This window comes from Mauremys mutica, chromosome 18 (assembly GCF_020497125.1).
Source record: "Mauremys mutica isolate MM-2020 ecotype Southern chromosome 18, ASM2049712v1, whole genome shotgun sequence".
NCBI classification, from domain to species: domain Eukaryota; kingdom Metazoa; phylum Chordata; order Testudines; family Geoemydidae; genus Mauremys; species Mauremys mutica.
In genome coordinates, this window is record NC_059089.1 from 1,994,818 (window position 1) to 2,009,259 (window position 14,442).

Here is a 14,442-nt window from a genome sequence, read left to right on the forward strand (position 1 = left end):
ATCAACAAGATGCTGAGGAAGGAGAACTATCTTCTTTATCAGGAAGATCCAAAGGGAATGTTTCTGGGAGTTGTGCACTCGCAGACAAAACAAAAGCCTGTGAGACTCAGCAGAGGCCAGAGGAAAACTTTAGTAGCCACTCAGACCTTATAACAAGTGACAGAAGCAACTTGGAAGAGACACGCTACATGTGCCGTGAGTGCAGGAAAAGCTTCAATCGGAGCTGTCACCTTATCAGACATCAGAGAATCCACACTGGGGAGATGCCCTACATGTGCTCTGAGTGCGGGAAAAGCTTCAATCAGAACTCAGACCTTATCAGACATCAGAGAATCCACACTGGGGAGACGCCCTACACGTGCGCTGAGTGCGGGAAAAGCTTCAATCAGAACTCAGACCTTATCAGACATCAGAGAATCCACACTGGGGAGACGCCCTACACGTGCGCTGAGTGCGGGAAAAGCTTCAATCGGAGCGCTGCCCTTATCAGACATCAGAGAAGCCACACTGGGGAGACGCCCTACACGTGCTCTGAGTGCGGGAAAAGCTTCAATCGGAGCTCTGCCCTTATCAGACATCAGAGAATCCACACACGGGAGACGCCCTACACGTGCTCTGAGTGCGGGGAAAGCTTCAGGCAGAGCTCTACCCTTATCAGACATCAGAGCATCCACACAACGGAGACGCCCTACACATGCCCAGAATGTGGGAAAAGCTTCAATCAGAGCTCAACCCTTATTAGACATCAGAAAATCCACATGAGAGAGAACTGTAATAAATCCCTTGACTAGGACTGGGCAAAAATTTTTAAAAAAATCACATTTCCTAATTCCGACATTGTGACCATCTTCACAATGAGTTACCTGCTTCTGCCTTTTGCAGCTCACCCTTCTTTGGGGTCAATCCTGTGATCTTTTCTATCATCTCTTTTCCTTTTGAGCCAGGAATGTTCATCAGCTCCTGGAGATCCCAACAAGCTACACTGAGGCAAAAAGTATCTGTGCCTTACATCCACTAGGGCTGTACATGGCGTCGGCTGCTCAAGTTAGTGATCTTGATGTAAAAAGACAATTATAGTTGTAGAACAGATGCAGCCCAGGTGAAGTGGTTGGCATTAGCTTTCCCCTTCAACTGACCTAAATTCAATCACTTTTCCTAGTCTAAACAAACCCTGAGTATCACGGTTATACTGTTCCTCCATTTCAAAGCCATTGTTAGTCTTCGAGTTCCCCTTTTGGAAATAAATTTTCATTCCCAGTTGCTCTGATGTTGGTTCAGGTTGTGCTGCAGAGCAGATATTTTTACTACCATTTTTCTCACTTAAAATATATTGAACTATAACAAAGAGCAGGAACAGGGCAGGGATAGGAAAAATTGTCATTTCACCCTCTGTAAAAACGGTAAATCAGAGACGTACAGCTTTCTGCACCGGGACTACAGCCCCGTGGTGCCAGTGTAGACACCCTGGTCGATTACAGTGCTGTGATTGGCCTCCGGGAGGTGTCCCACAATCCCTGTTCTCACCTCTCTGGTCTTTGGTTTGAACTCTACTGCACACCCTCAGGTGACCAACTATGAACCCCACCCCTTAAATTCCTTGGGAATTTTGAAAGTCCCACTTCAACAGAGACTAATTATGGTTACAGACCCATCCTGAAATTAGAGCAGGATATTGTAAAGCCTTATCTCACAGTAAAGTAACACAATTCAAACCTGTCGGCACAGAGGAGAAAGCACTCCTTCAGTTCACATTTATTGCTACTGATCTCACTGACAAACTTCCTTTTCTCGGTGCTGCTCCAGGTGTTTTCCCTCTGTTCCCTTCCAGCTGTGGTTATGGGACTGCAGCAGCTCCCCAGGGCCAGCTTTGCTCTTTCACTTACATCCTTCATTTGTTTGCACAGAGCTGTGTCTGCCCCCAGTTTAATTCACATCTGAGAGCTCAAGTACCAGCAGATCGTTACAAAGGCTAAATTCCCATCACCATCAGTGGGAGGTTATCCTGGGCTGCCAGGGCTGCAGGATTTAGCCCATGGTCAGTCAAGGTGCTACAGCAGCTGCACTCTTACATTGTGAGTCCTGCAGCTTAATACCAAACTGCTCTGCCATAGTCTGCAGGGGGCCTGACTTGCTGAGAATCTGGCAGAAGAGAGACCCTGGAGTAGAGAAGGAAAATGTCCTCAGCAGTCACAGCCGGCAGGAGCAGGGAAGGTTTGGTTTGTTTTTAAACTCCTCTCCCTGCTCAAGCCTTTAATCATTCCTGTGGCTCTTCTCTGAACGCTCTGCAATTTATCAGGGAAAACAACCAACCAATCAAAGAAACAAACCAACCAACCAAACCAGGCTGTTCTGCCCAATGTAACAGTCTATTGCCTTTCAAAGTTGACTATAAATCAGCTCATTCTATTCACCCAAGAGTTCCACTTAAAGGGCTTTTTGTTTTCTAATTCCAATCAAATCCTGTGCAACAGCATCATTGTTAACCCATCATCTGGTCACTTCATATTCACAGGGTCACAAAGTGGGCAGGTCTAAGTCTTTCCTCCCACACCAACATGAAAAAAATCAGTGACAGAAAATGCCATAAAGCGCCTCTGCTGCCTTGCACAACAGCCTGGGGAAATACACGAGGGGAAGTGCTTTCCTCTCTCCTCCTGACACCGGGTACCATTTCTGTCTGTCCTTGAGATCCTGCCACAGGGACAGGCTTGAGGATGCAAATGACATGTTAAGGCTTCATTGGTTTGCACGTTCCTTTACTCCTTCAATAGTGATAAGGGTGCGTGAGCGTGAAACAATCCCGCTCTGACTTTCACACCGGAGGCAATTTTCAGGCTCACAATAAAAAAACCCAACTTTCTTTCTAAGCTGAGCAAGTTGAATCGAGTCATTGTGAGATGATAAATCCAGAGCCCCAGGCTGACTTTCCTTCATCCCATGTTTTTAGAGTAGATCACATTCACTGGGTGGGGCTCCTGCTGGGAAGTGTCTGTCCAGTGGCAGCACCCAGTCCACATTCCCCACTTACAAACTCATCTTCAGTATATCGGCCACTGAACCTAGCGAGGGGGGAGGGTCCCAGTGGTCGGGCTCCAGCCCTTGGATCCCGAGCCTGGCAAGCCCGAGTCAGCCGGTCTGGGCCAGCTGTGGGGTTTAATTGCGCTGCAGACATACACGGGTGTCACAATCCCAGCTTTCTCCTCAGGGAATCAAGCCCTCGTCCCCCCCGTGACAGGCAGGGAGAGTCACCACTGTACTCGTGAGGTCGGAACTGATGCTGCCCCTGCACAGGGACCCGGGGAGCGGCTGAGGCAGCTCCTTGGCCAGCTGTGGCTGGCAGGAGACCCAGAGAGGCAGGAGCTGCTCTGGGTTCTTTGCAGGGGAGAGTAACTGGGAGAAGGGGGGAGTTTGTCTCTGATTTACAGGGAGCTTTGCCAGAGTGGAGCCTGTAGGTCACATGCTGGGGGGCTGTGACGGGCACACAGGCTCCGTGCTCTGGAACAGCTCTGAGTCAAACCCAGGCAGGAGCCTCGTCAGTGTGACACCCCCCAGGAGACGCCCTCACTGGGGGAAGCCTCCCTGGCTTCAGCACCTCCTGGGACTGACCTTGGACCTTTCAGCCCCCCTGTTCCACACCAGGAGCTTCCTGCAGCTTCCTGAATTGGACACCTCGGAAAGCCTCACCCCCCCCCCCGAACGGGAGTCCTGCACCCCCAACTCAGAAGGTTTGTTAGGGGCCTGGAATCCAGCCTGGGAAAGTTCTGTGTTCGCACAGGAAGCAGGAAGATTCAGCAACGTCCATCTTGGGGAGACCCCGAACTCAGAGCCTGGGCTCTCCCCTCGACTCCCCAACCCAGCAGACTCCTTGCTCCCAACAGCCCGACTCAGCCAGGCCCTTTGCCCCTCATCTGTCCTTTGTCCGGTTTCCCTGGCAACCTGCTCACCTGGCCTCCAGCTCGTTCTTTGTTCTCTGACTCCTCCCGGCCAGCTGGCCTCTTGCAGCAGGTGCGCCCCGGCCATCGGTTGCTAGGAGACAGAATTTGTGGCCATTGTCTGGGCCCAGGCAGCTCGACAGCAGCCACACCTGCCCTTTGGGGGTCTCTGCCAAGATTTAACCCCCTTGTCCCACCACCGAGATCCGTGGTCCCAAAACACTTCAGGGTCATGCCCCCCACCCCTGTCCATGCTCCCCCCGAGTCGTGGCTGGGAGTGGGGCCGCAGCTAAGGGGGAAGGGACACAGACAGGGGTAAGGGGGCTGAGGCTGGGGCCAGAGCTGGAGCTGGAGCCAAGAGTGGAGCTAGGTGGCTCCTCCCCACCCCCATGGGGGCTGGCCCGGGCCCAGCTGCATCCCCCTGAATGTTACTCCATTCCCCCTGGCAGGGGGCACCCCACATTTTGGACCTTTAACCTAGATAATCGTGCAACAAATAGGGGAAACTGTGGTACACACAAGACGCAAACAAAACATCCAGAAAATTCCCACTTCATCACAGGGGTGTCAGTGGGGTCTGAGCTGGGCAGCAGCACAGGAAAGTGGGGAGGTTAAACTGCAAAACATCCCCCTGTGTTCCCGCAAAAGCCTCTCGTTTATCCCCAACCCCCTCCCCATGAAAATCTCCACCCCTGCCCTGGCCCACAGAGACCCCCCTCACTCCAATGCAGATTTCTAACGTTTCTTACTTGTCCTTGGCCTTCCACAAACATTGTTCCCATCAAAATGATCCAGGGCTTTTACAATGAGAATGAGAAAACAAACTAAATCAAACCCAAAGAAACCGCTATCGACCTCCCCACCACACACAGTTTGGGTCTGAATTTTTCTACTGAAATGTTGAGGCAATAAAACTCTCACTGCTCTTGTCCAGAAACAAACCTAAGCCCCCCATGCAGTACCTGGGGCATCTATGTCTGACCCACCAAGGCTTCAGCTCCTTTGGGGTGATTTCCAGCTGCCCAATCCTGCTGCTATTCCAGGGGAGCAATTCCTGGCTCCTGTCAGCATTTATCTCAGCCCCGTTCTGGGCATCACAGGTTTCTCCGGGAAAGGGCAGCGAGTGGTTCTAGGGCCCAGTGATCCTCCTCCAAATCGAGCTAGAACCTGAGACTCCTTCCCCTTCCCCAGGCTGTGGGCAGGAGGCATTTCACAGAGCTCTCGGAGCTATAGCCCGTGGCTAAGGAAAGAGAAAAAGCCTCCTATCCCCCTCTGCTCTGGGGGCTGGGTTTCCTACTGAAGCCTCTGCCCCCTACCTAGTGCCCTATGGCTCATCCCTGACCCTTGCTGCTGCTCCTTGCTATAGACTGTGAAAGGAGCGGAGGCAGCGCAGGAGCCTTCTGGGGACACAGATCTGAGGCTTTGGGGAGAGACATCAGAGCGCTGCAAACCCTGCAGCCACCCCCTCAATCCGGGGCCTGTTCCAGCCCTGAGTCTGGGCTACCACGATTCCTCCCCCAGAGCAGGGCACCCACAGATTACAGCCTGGAAATAGGCATGTGAGACTAACTCCTGCTTTCCCTGACAGGGCCTCCCCTAGACCAAGTGGCATCCCAGGCAAGAAGTGTCTTCAGTGCCCCCCAGCCCCGCTCCATATGTTAAACCATTGAATACCTTATTTTTATTGCACTTGTAGCTCATTTCATGATTTTGATGCACAGTTTGGATGCATGATTTTCTCTATCATATAAGACAATAAATGTTCATGCTAGGATGTGTAAATCTGTATTTATTCATGCCATATATAAGCAAATTAAAAAATCATTTCTTTTAAGCATATAGAAACTTTTAATTTTGACAGTAACTGAAATGTACTAACAACTAGAAATGGAGCCCTCACCAGCACAGGGTGGGCCAGTATTAAATAGTGTTACAGTCGGAGACAGACAGCGTTAGGATATTAACCCCAGGCCCTTTGCTCAAAGGTTGCTTCTCTCGCCTTTCCCCCACAAACTGAAGTGCAGCATTTAAGAGATCCAGAGACTAGTTGATGACGTTTCCAAGGGCTAAAATAGCAAGTGATGTCCATCTTGCATTGGCCATTGTTGACTGGAGAGATGGTTTATGGAGAATAAACTTCAAGGTGAGAAGCAGCAGCCCAGAAAGATCTCCTGCAGGTGCTGAAGTAGCTCAGTTGGGAGAGCATTAGACTGAAAATCTAAAGGTCCCTGGTTCAATCCCAGGCTTTTTCATCCATCTTGCTGCAGCAGTGAGCTCTTTCCTGGAAGCCCAGCACTGCCTCTACTCAATGCATGTCCCTCATTTTGGGCTTCACTGCAGGATAAGGCAGCATTGGCTTCTGCACCCAGTTGGCCCACGGGACCTTTCTTTCTTCTCTTGCTGCTTCTCAGCAAGGGGAAGAAAAAGAAGCTCCCCTTCAAGCTAGAGTCACAAAGGTGATGTAAGGACGACTTCCTGATCCCTGGCTCCAGTCCTCTGCTCTTCCAGCTGACCCATCAAAGAGCTGCTGCCAGTTTCTCCAGGTTCGCCCATCAGTGTGTGCCAGGGTGAGCACCACCAAAGTGCAGGGAATTTGAGGGCAGGGCAGGGCAGTGCACTGTAATGGAGTTTCTGTAGTGTAGTGGTTCTCACATTTGCCTAACCTGCATCAAGCTGGCTAGGCAGAACTGACACCAACTTCTCTCGGGTGTTCCCTTTAAGCAGAGCACAAGTTTGAAATACGGGCAGCTTAGAACCAATATTCATAACTTCAACTACAAAAATGATACACATCTAGAGATAGCATCATTATCAGCCAATCAGAACCTCTCCATAGACCCCTTACACAACAACCTTTCTACAATATTGGCTGCAAATATAGAACAGTGGTCGCAACGGTGATCTATACAGTTACAGATTATGTCAATAACGTCACAGGAAGTGACACGGCATCAGTGAGACTGATACTGGAATACTGCCTCCAGTTTTGGTGTCCTCATTTGAAAAAGATGTTGTGAAATTAGAGTTTGGGACAGCAAAGAGCCACCAAATGTCCTGAGGGCTGGAGAAAAATGCCTTCTAGGGAGCTATTGAAAGAGCTCAACCTGTTTAGCTGATCAAAAGAAGATTGAAAGGTGACTTCATTGAAGTGTTGAAGTGCCTTCAGAGAGAGAAAAGACTGGGTATTAAAAGGCTCTTGAATCAAGCAGAGAAAGGCATAACAAGACCCAATGGCTGGAAGGTGAAAAGAGACAAATTCATATTACAATTAAGGCACAAATATTCAACAGCGAGGATGATTCACCACAGGAACAAGCTACCAAGGGAAGGGTGGATTCTCCATCTCTTGATGTCATTTCATGAAGACTAGATGCCTTTCTGGAATGTGTTTGCCCCAAAAGTAGCTCTTGTGTTTACAGGAGGCCTGTGATATGCAGGGGGCCAGATTAGATGCTCTAATGGTCTCTTCTGGCCATAAAGTCGACTCATTTCTGAAAAACTGAGTGTAGCATTGGGAGCAGCGTCTGATGTTTTCCTGTCTAGCCGGCTTGCTGCCTAGAACGAATGCTCCTTGAGTGGGGTGATCCACAGGGAGTAGCTCAAACCTGCAAAGTGCCTGGCCAGGGGCAGGACATTAGGCCAGCAAGGGAGGGGTGTGGCAGTGACATCACAAAGGCCTTTTGCAGGACCTCAGACTATTGGTCCAAGGTGGTGGGGAGGTGGTGACCTCACAGAGAGATGCTGACATCAGCCAGGCAGGACAGGGGCGAGGGGCCAGGGAAACCTCAGAGACCCCTGTGGCTTTGCTGCAGCAAGTCTCCTTCTCCAGGTCTCTCTCTGAGGACTGAGAGAGTATTCGGGTTCACGGACGTGAGCGCCAGGAGGAACCTCTTTTGAGTTTTCTCCTTCCCTTTTAGTGATTTTACTAGAAAACAGCCGTCCCTGTTTAGAAGGTAAGAGCCTCCTGGAGGTTTGAAACCTGTTCAGTCTGATCCATCTGGTGAGAGTTGAATTCTAGGCATGGAAAACACGAGCTTAAGGAGGCAGAATTTTATTCCGCACGTGGGATTTTGTCCCTTAGAATCACTGGGGACATTGGGGTTTGTGCTTTTTGTTTCACCATTTCCTCCATCCCTCTCTCCCTTCTTTCTCTTCGTGTCTTGCTTCTTTTGTCCTTTCTCCTGTTCCCCTCCCACTACCACCTGTGTGTGTGTGTGTGTGTGTGTGTGTGTGTGTGTTTTGGGGGAGTGCTCTGCAGCTCCCACTGTGGGAGGTCCACTCAAAAATGTGGGTCTGAAATAGTGCTCGGGCAGTGATCCCCACCAGTGACCTGGGCCATCCTTTGGGCTCTCTGGTGAGAACCCTCAGCCTCCCATCCTCAGTCTCTACCCTGATTGGCTGAGCAGGGGGTTATTGACAGGGAGGAGACTCAGGTCCTTGTTGTTCTCTTTTGAGACCAAGGAAATAAGTCAGAACCAGTTCTGTGTTTGATGAATTTTGCTGCTTCTCTCCTTTAATGGTCTCTGAGCAGTTCATGATTCTCTCTAACGTTGCAGTTCTCCTCAAATACTTGCTGAATAATTCCTGTGCACTGTTGTTGGTCTGGAGCTCATCTGAGAGCACTTTATTCAGGTTATTCAATGTATGAAATTCAAGATCCGATGGTTAGTTTGAAAATCAGGGCTATTGGGTCCTATTCCCAACTCTGCCCCTGACTGGCCGTGTGACCTCAGACAAGTCAATTCTCCTTTCTCAGCCTCAGCTTCTCCCTCTTTCAAGTAGGGATAATAATGATCCGCTCCTACCTACCTCAACGTGCGTGGAGGTAGGGTCGGCTCTAGGTTTTTTACCGTCCCAAGCAAAAAAATTTTTTGGCTCCTCCCACCCCAGCCCTGGCCTGCCCCCCGCACCCCCCTGCCAACCCAGCCCTGGGCTCTCTCCCCCACCCGCACCCCCTGCCATCCCAGCCCTGGGCTCTCCCCCCCACATACCCCATGCTGCCCCAGCTCTTGGCTCCACCCTTTCTCCCCCACTGCTCCCCCACTGACACACCCCCTGCCACCCCAGCCCTGGGCTCTCCCCACACACACACACCCCTGCACTCTTCTTCCACCCCAGCCCTGGGTCACTGGTAACTTGCTCCCAGGATGGGTCATTCAGCAGGAATTTTGGATGTGCACAGAACACAGACAGGATTGGTTCCCATATGGTTACAGAGCTGCAGTAAAGTGGAACAATTTTCAGCTTGTGTGATTGGAGGAGATTTGGATGCATATTATAAGACTGTCCTCCATAAATGAGGAAAAGTTGAGGTGTCTTTATTATTCTTTTGTTCCACTCTTCCTTTCTATGGGGAATTTGCCAATGCAATATCACTGTCTTCCTTTTAAACAAATAAAACAAAAACAAACAAAACGGCAATGGCTGTTGAAAATTGCAATTCCAGTCCTAATAACCCCTGGGAAGCATTTCTTGCTCAATTTTATCCTACTTTTTCTACAGCAAATGACAGTGGATCAGCATATTTGATTTGGGAGAAATGAAGTAACAGCTGCCCAAACTGAGCTGGAGCACTCCTGAATGTTGAGGTGTTCAAATCTGGAAGGTGGGCGCTAGATTCCCTTTCTAAACATTAACTAAATCTGGAAAGGAAAAGTCAATTTCTGCTTCCATGGCTCAGGAGTGGAAATCCTCCTACGTGCCTGGTGCTGTATCTAGAGCTGCCCAGGTCCAGTAGAGCCTCCCCTCCCTCACTTTTCATTTTAAATTCTGGTGGGATCCACGTACCTCCCTTGCCAGGCTTCAGCTAGAGAGGGGCCCTGTCCATTTAGTCCTCCCAATTCCTTCTTTGGGGGCTGCCAGGTGAGGTCACACCAGTATCCCTCAGCCCGTCTGGGGGTGTCTTCTGAAGGGGATGTCTGGGGCAAAGCTTTCTAGTCCAAAATGTCGGTGGATGCAGGGGGGCGCCATTTTCAGTAGTTTAATGTTTGGTACTGCAGTGAGTGACTGCTGGGTGCAGTGATATAGTGACCCCCCCCCCGGGTCTCTGAATGAGGCTTTATACTGGGGGGCGGGCGAGTCGTAGGCGAGCGGGTGGGCAAGTGGCGGGTGGGCACAGAGGTGAGCAGTGAGCCAGCAGGGGCTCTGGGGTGGGCACGGGGGTTTCTGGCAGGGGAGGGAGGAGGTGAAAGGAGGCGAGTGGTGGGTGGGGGACTGACTAGCAGGAGATGCAGCAGGCCAGTGGGGGGCTGGGGGTGAAGAGGGGTGTGACGGTGAGATCTGGTCACCCTATGGGGTCCGTTTCTTCTCCCTTCTCCCTCCCCCAAACCTTCCTTTTCGGCCCACAGCTGTTTCGGTGGGGGCGGCGCTGGGGAAGGAGGGTTTGTTTCTGCGGGGTGGGCGGTGCTGTGGGGGGGGTTGTTTAAACAGGGATGGGTGGCACTGGGGGTGTTTCAAGGGGGCTGGGTGGCACAGCGGGGGGGGGCGCAATTTTATATTCTTGCCTTGGGTGTAAAAATAGCTAGTTACGGCTCTGGGACCCCATATTGCGCTAGGTGCTGTACAATCCCTGGTCAACACTGTGACACCCAGGGGGTTCCCCTCAATTTTTCTGAGCCTCTGCTGCCCAACTTCTTCTGACTCCATCTGGATCACCCCTCCCTGCAAAAACCCACCTTTCCAAACTGTCCTTCTTTCCCTGCCCCCTGATTCTGCTTTCACACCCTGGGCCCATCTCTTCTCTTTGTCCCTCCCCTCCCCCACAGGTGAGCAGAGATGGAGGCAACTTCAGCCACTGGAGCCAGCCCCAGCGAGCGCTGCAGCCCGCCCGGGGGGTGTTTGCAGACACAGGAAGGGAGCAGCTGGGACCGGGGGGTGCTGGGAAGAAGGAGGAAGGAGAACAAATCCCAGGGGGGGGGCAGCTCCTGGGGGCGGGACTCTGGCACAGCCCGGGGGTGGGGCAGTGCCTGGGGGCGGGGCTCTGGCACAGCCCGGGGCGGGGCAGTGCCTGGGGGCGGGGCTCTGGCACAGCCCGGGGGCGGGGCAGCTCCTGGGGGCGGGGCTCTGGCACAGCCCGGGGGCGGGGCAGCTCCTGGGGGCGGGACTCTGGCACAGCCCGGGGGCGGGGCAGCTCCTGGGGGCTGCGCTCTGGCACAGCCCGGGGGAGGGGCAGCTCCTGGGGGCGGGGTCTGGCACAGCCCGGGGGCGGGGCAGCTCCTGGGGGCGGGGCTCTGGCACAGGCCGGGGCGGGGCAGCTCCTGGGGGCGGGGCTCTGGCACAGCCCGGGGGCGGGACAGCTCCTGGGGGCGGGGCTCTGGCACATTGTGACGGAGGAGCCCGGGCTCAGCAGCTGCTCCCTGGTGGCCACGTGCTGCCGGCAGCGCTGGAGCCGCCCGGGCCGGAGCGGAGCCGCTGTTCTCAGCTGCAGCAGGAGCTGCCCCCGGCCCCGCTGGGCTCCAGGTGGGGACAGAGCCTGGGGCCCGGGGTTCCCCTGGGTGTGGCTGGCGGGGCGGGGCGGGAGGGGAGAGGCCGGAGCTGCAGGCGGGGAAGGGCGGTGGGGGAGCAGGCGGGGGGTTGATCGGTCTCTGGGCACCAGGGGAGCCCCGGGGCAGAGTGTGTGTGTGAGTGTCCCGGGCCCAGGCGTGCGCATGGGGGGAGCCCTGGCACCCCAATGCCCTGAGCCCCGGCTGGAGCCACGCTGGGGTGGGGAGGAGAAGCCCCGGGCCCCTGCAGGAGCTGCAGTGCGGGGGGGCGGGGGGAGAAACGCCAGGCTGGGGCAGGGGAGGAGAAGTCCCGCTGGGTTGGGAGGCGGGGGGCGGAGCCCAGACCCCAGCAGGAGCTGCACGGGGGGGGGGGGGAGGAGCCACCCTGGGGCAGGGAGGAGAACCCCGGACCCTGGCAGAAGATGTGGGGCTGAAGTCCCCGGCTCGGGAGCCCCAGCCACCTTAGTGGCAGACGTTGCAGGGCTGAAGCCCTGACCCCCCTCTGTGTGGAGCTGGCCTGAGCCCCTCTCGCTCCCATCCCCCCTGTGGAGCTGGCTCCCACTCTCCGGCTGTGGAGAAATTCAGCCCAAATCTCCCCATGTTGGTATCTCCATTCCCCTCCCCCCATCACCCAGCCATGGATGGATTTAGCCCAGGAGGCAGGGTCAGTGTTGGCCCCATTGGGCAGGTGGGATCTAGGGCACAACGAGGTGAAGTGACTTTCCCAAGGTTGAGCAGGGAGTCTGTGGCAGAGCAGAGACTCAAACCCAGAACACATGAGCCTGAGTCCTGTGACTTAACCACTAGGCAACCTTCCCCCCGAAGGAGAGGGAACCTCCTCTGCCACTTTGAGTGTGTGGGTGGGAGCAGCCACTAGACAGAGCTGCCAGGAGGTGGGGAGGGGGGTTGGATAGTTGGGGGGGGGGTGATTAGAGGGTGGGGGGGGTCTCTGGAGGGAGCGGTCAGGGGACAAGGAGCAGGAGGGTTGGATGGGTTGAGGGTTCGGGGGGTGCCTGTTGGGCGGTGGAGCGGGATTGGAGCAGGCAGGGAGCAGAGGGGGTTGGATGGATCGGGATTTCTGGGGGCTGTCGGGGCGGGGAGTGGTTGGATGGGGCGTGGGAGTCCCCGGGGTCTGTCTGGGGGCAGGGGTGTGGATAAGGGTCAGGGGGACAGGTAGGGGGTTGGGTCCTAGGGAGGCAGTTACAGTGGGGTGGTCTCAGGAGAGGGCAGTCAGGGGACAAGGAGCAGGGGGGGTTGGGGATTCTGAGGGGGGCAGGAAGTGGGAGGCAGTGGATGGGGTGGGGCTAGGGCGGGGCTCCCTGGGTGCACACCCTAATGAAATGTGCTGCACACGCCTATGGTCACGGGGGTGAGCCACTTGCATCCTTTTCCTGTTTGTGCCATTTATTTCTGTCTCAAAACCTGAGAACAATTCTCTCTAGTTCTTCCCCTTCTCTCTCCCCGCCCCACATGTGGCTAGAAAATCCAAGGAGATTCCCTCATTTTCCCTAAAATTATTGACTCTCTAGTCTCTTATTTTGCCCTATTTTCTCTGTAATTCTTAAATTCTCCTCAGCTTTGGGATGTGAACCCAGCCCGTTTGATCTGCAGCAATTTGTCCTTGGGTGGGTGGGAATTTGCTGTCCTGTGTCACTCCCCCAGCATGGGTGGTGGTTAGTGGGTGCTGGCTGGGGGAGCCCGCAGACGTGGCTGCCTCTGGGGGGGAGATGGGGTGGCCGATCTCTGCCAGCAACAGGACATGGCCGCACAGGAGGGGAAGGGAGGAGCCAGTGTCCCTATGGAGCCTGTCCAGCCCCTTTGGTTCTGCTCCTTTCCAGCATTTTGTTCAGAGACTTTATTACTGGGGAGGCTGAAAAATCTCCCTGTGGGCTTAGCCTGGCAGGAGGGGCCAGGTCTCCCCTGCAATAAAGAGCTGGAGCATGTTCCCAGCATGGCAGAGCCTAGGCTGTGTCTCTGCAGGGAAAGATCCTGGGGGAATCGTGATGTGACATAAACTAAAGCCTGTTCTGAAACCTCCACAGTTGCCCTTCTCGCCCTGCCAGGCTGTAGGATGTCGTCCATGTTTCGCTCCAGTTCATCCCATCCTCCCATGGGACAGGGAAGGGAAATGGCTGCAGTGGAGCCAGCTCAGGTAGGGATTATTGGGCGGGTGGGGTTCTGGTGGGTTCCTGCTGAAGGGACAGCAAATACACAGGAGGAGGGAGGCTTGGGCAGTCTGGCCTGGAGGTTGGAGTAGCCAAAACATTCACGGGTGGAGAATGGGAGGAGGCCAGGGTGTAGCAAACCTGTTGGGACTTGTTTAATATGCGGCTTCCATTCTAGGAACAGACCCAAGTAGCTCTTGTGTCATACAGGAGGCCTGTGATATGCAGGGGGTCAGATTAGATGCTCTAATGGTTTCTTCTGGCCATAAAGTCGACTCATTTCTGAAAAACCGAGTGTAGCATTGGGAGCAGCGTCTGATGTTTTCCTGTCTAGCCGGCTTGCTGCCTAGAACGAACGCTCCTTGATACGGGTGATACACAGGGAGTAGCTCAAACCTCCAGAGTGCCTGGCCAGGGGCAGGACATTAGCGCAGCAAGGGAGGGGTGTGGCAGCGACATCACAAAGGCCTTTGGCAGGACCTCAGATTATTGGTCCAAGGTGTGGGGGGGAGGTGGTGACCTCACAGAAAGATGCTGACATCAGCCAGGCAGGACCGGGGCGAGGAGCCAGGGAAACCTCAGAGACCCCTGTGGCTTTGCTTCAGCAAGTCTCCTTCTCCAGCTCTCTCTTTGAGGACTGAGAGAGTATTCACGGACGTGAGCGCCAGGAGGCACCTCTTTCGAGTTTCCTCCTTCCCTTTTAGTGATTTTACTAGAAAACAGCCATCCCTGTTTAGAAGGTAAGAGCCTCCTGGAGGTTTGAAACCTGTTCAGTCTGATCCAGCTGGTGAGAGTTGAATTCTAGGCATGGAAAACACGAGCTTAAGGAGGCAGAATTTTATTGCGCACCTGGGATTTTGTCCC

At 54.0% G+C, this 14,442-nt stretch overlaps 1 pseudogene; it reads left to right on the forward strand.

Moving 5' to 3' along the window:
- The first annotated feature begins 404 nt into the window (after nt 1–404).
- Nucleotides 405–14,442, forward strand: part of LOC123352277 — a 154,320-nt pseudogene continuing 140,282 nt past the window's right edge.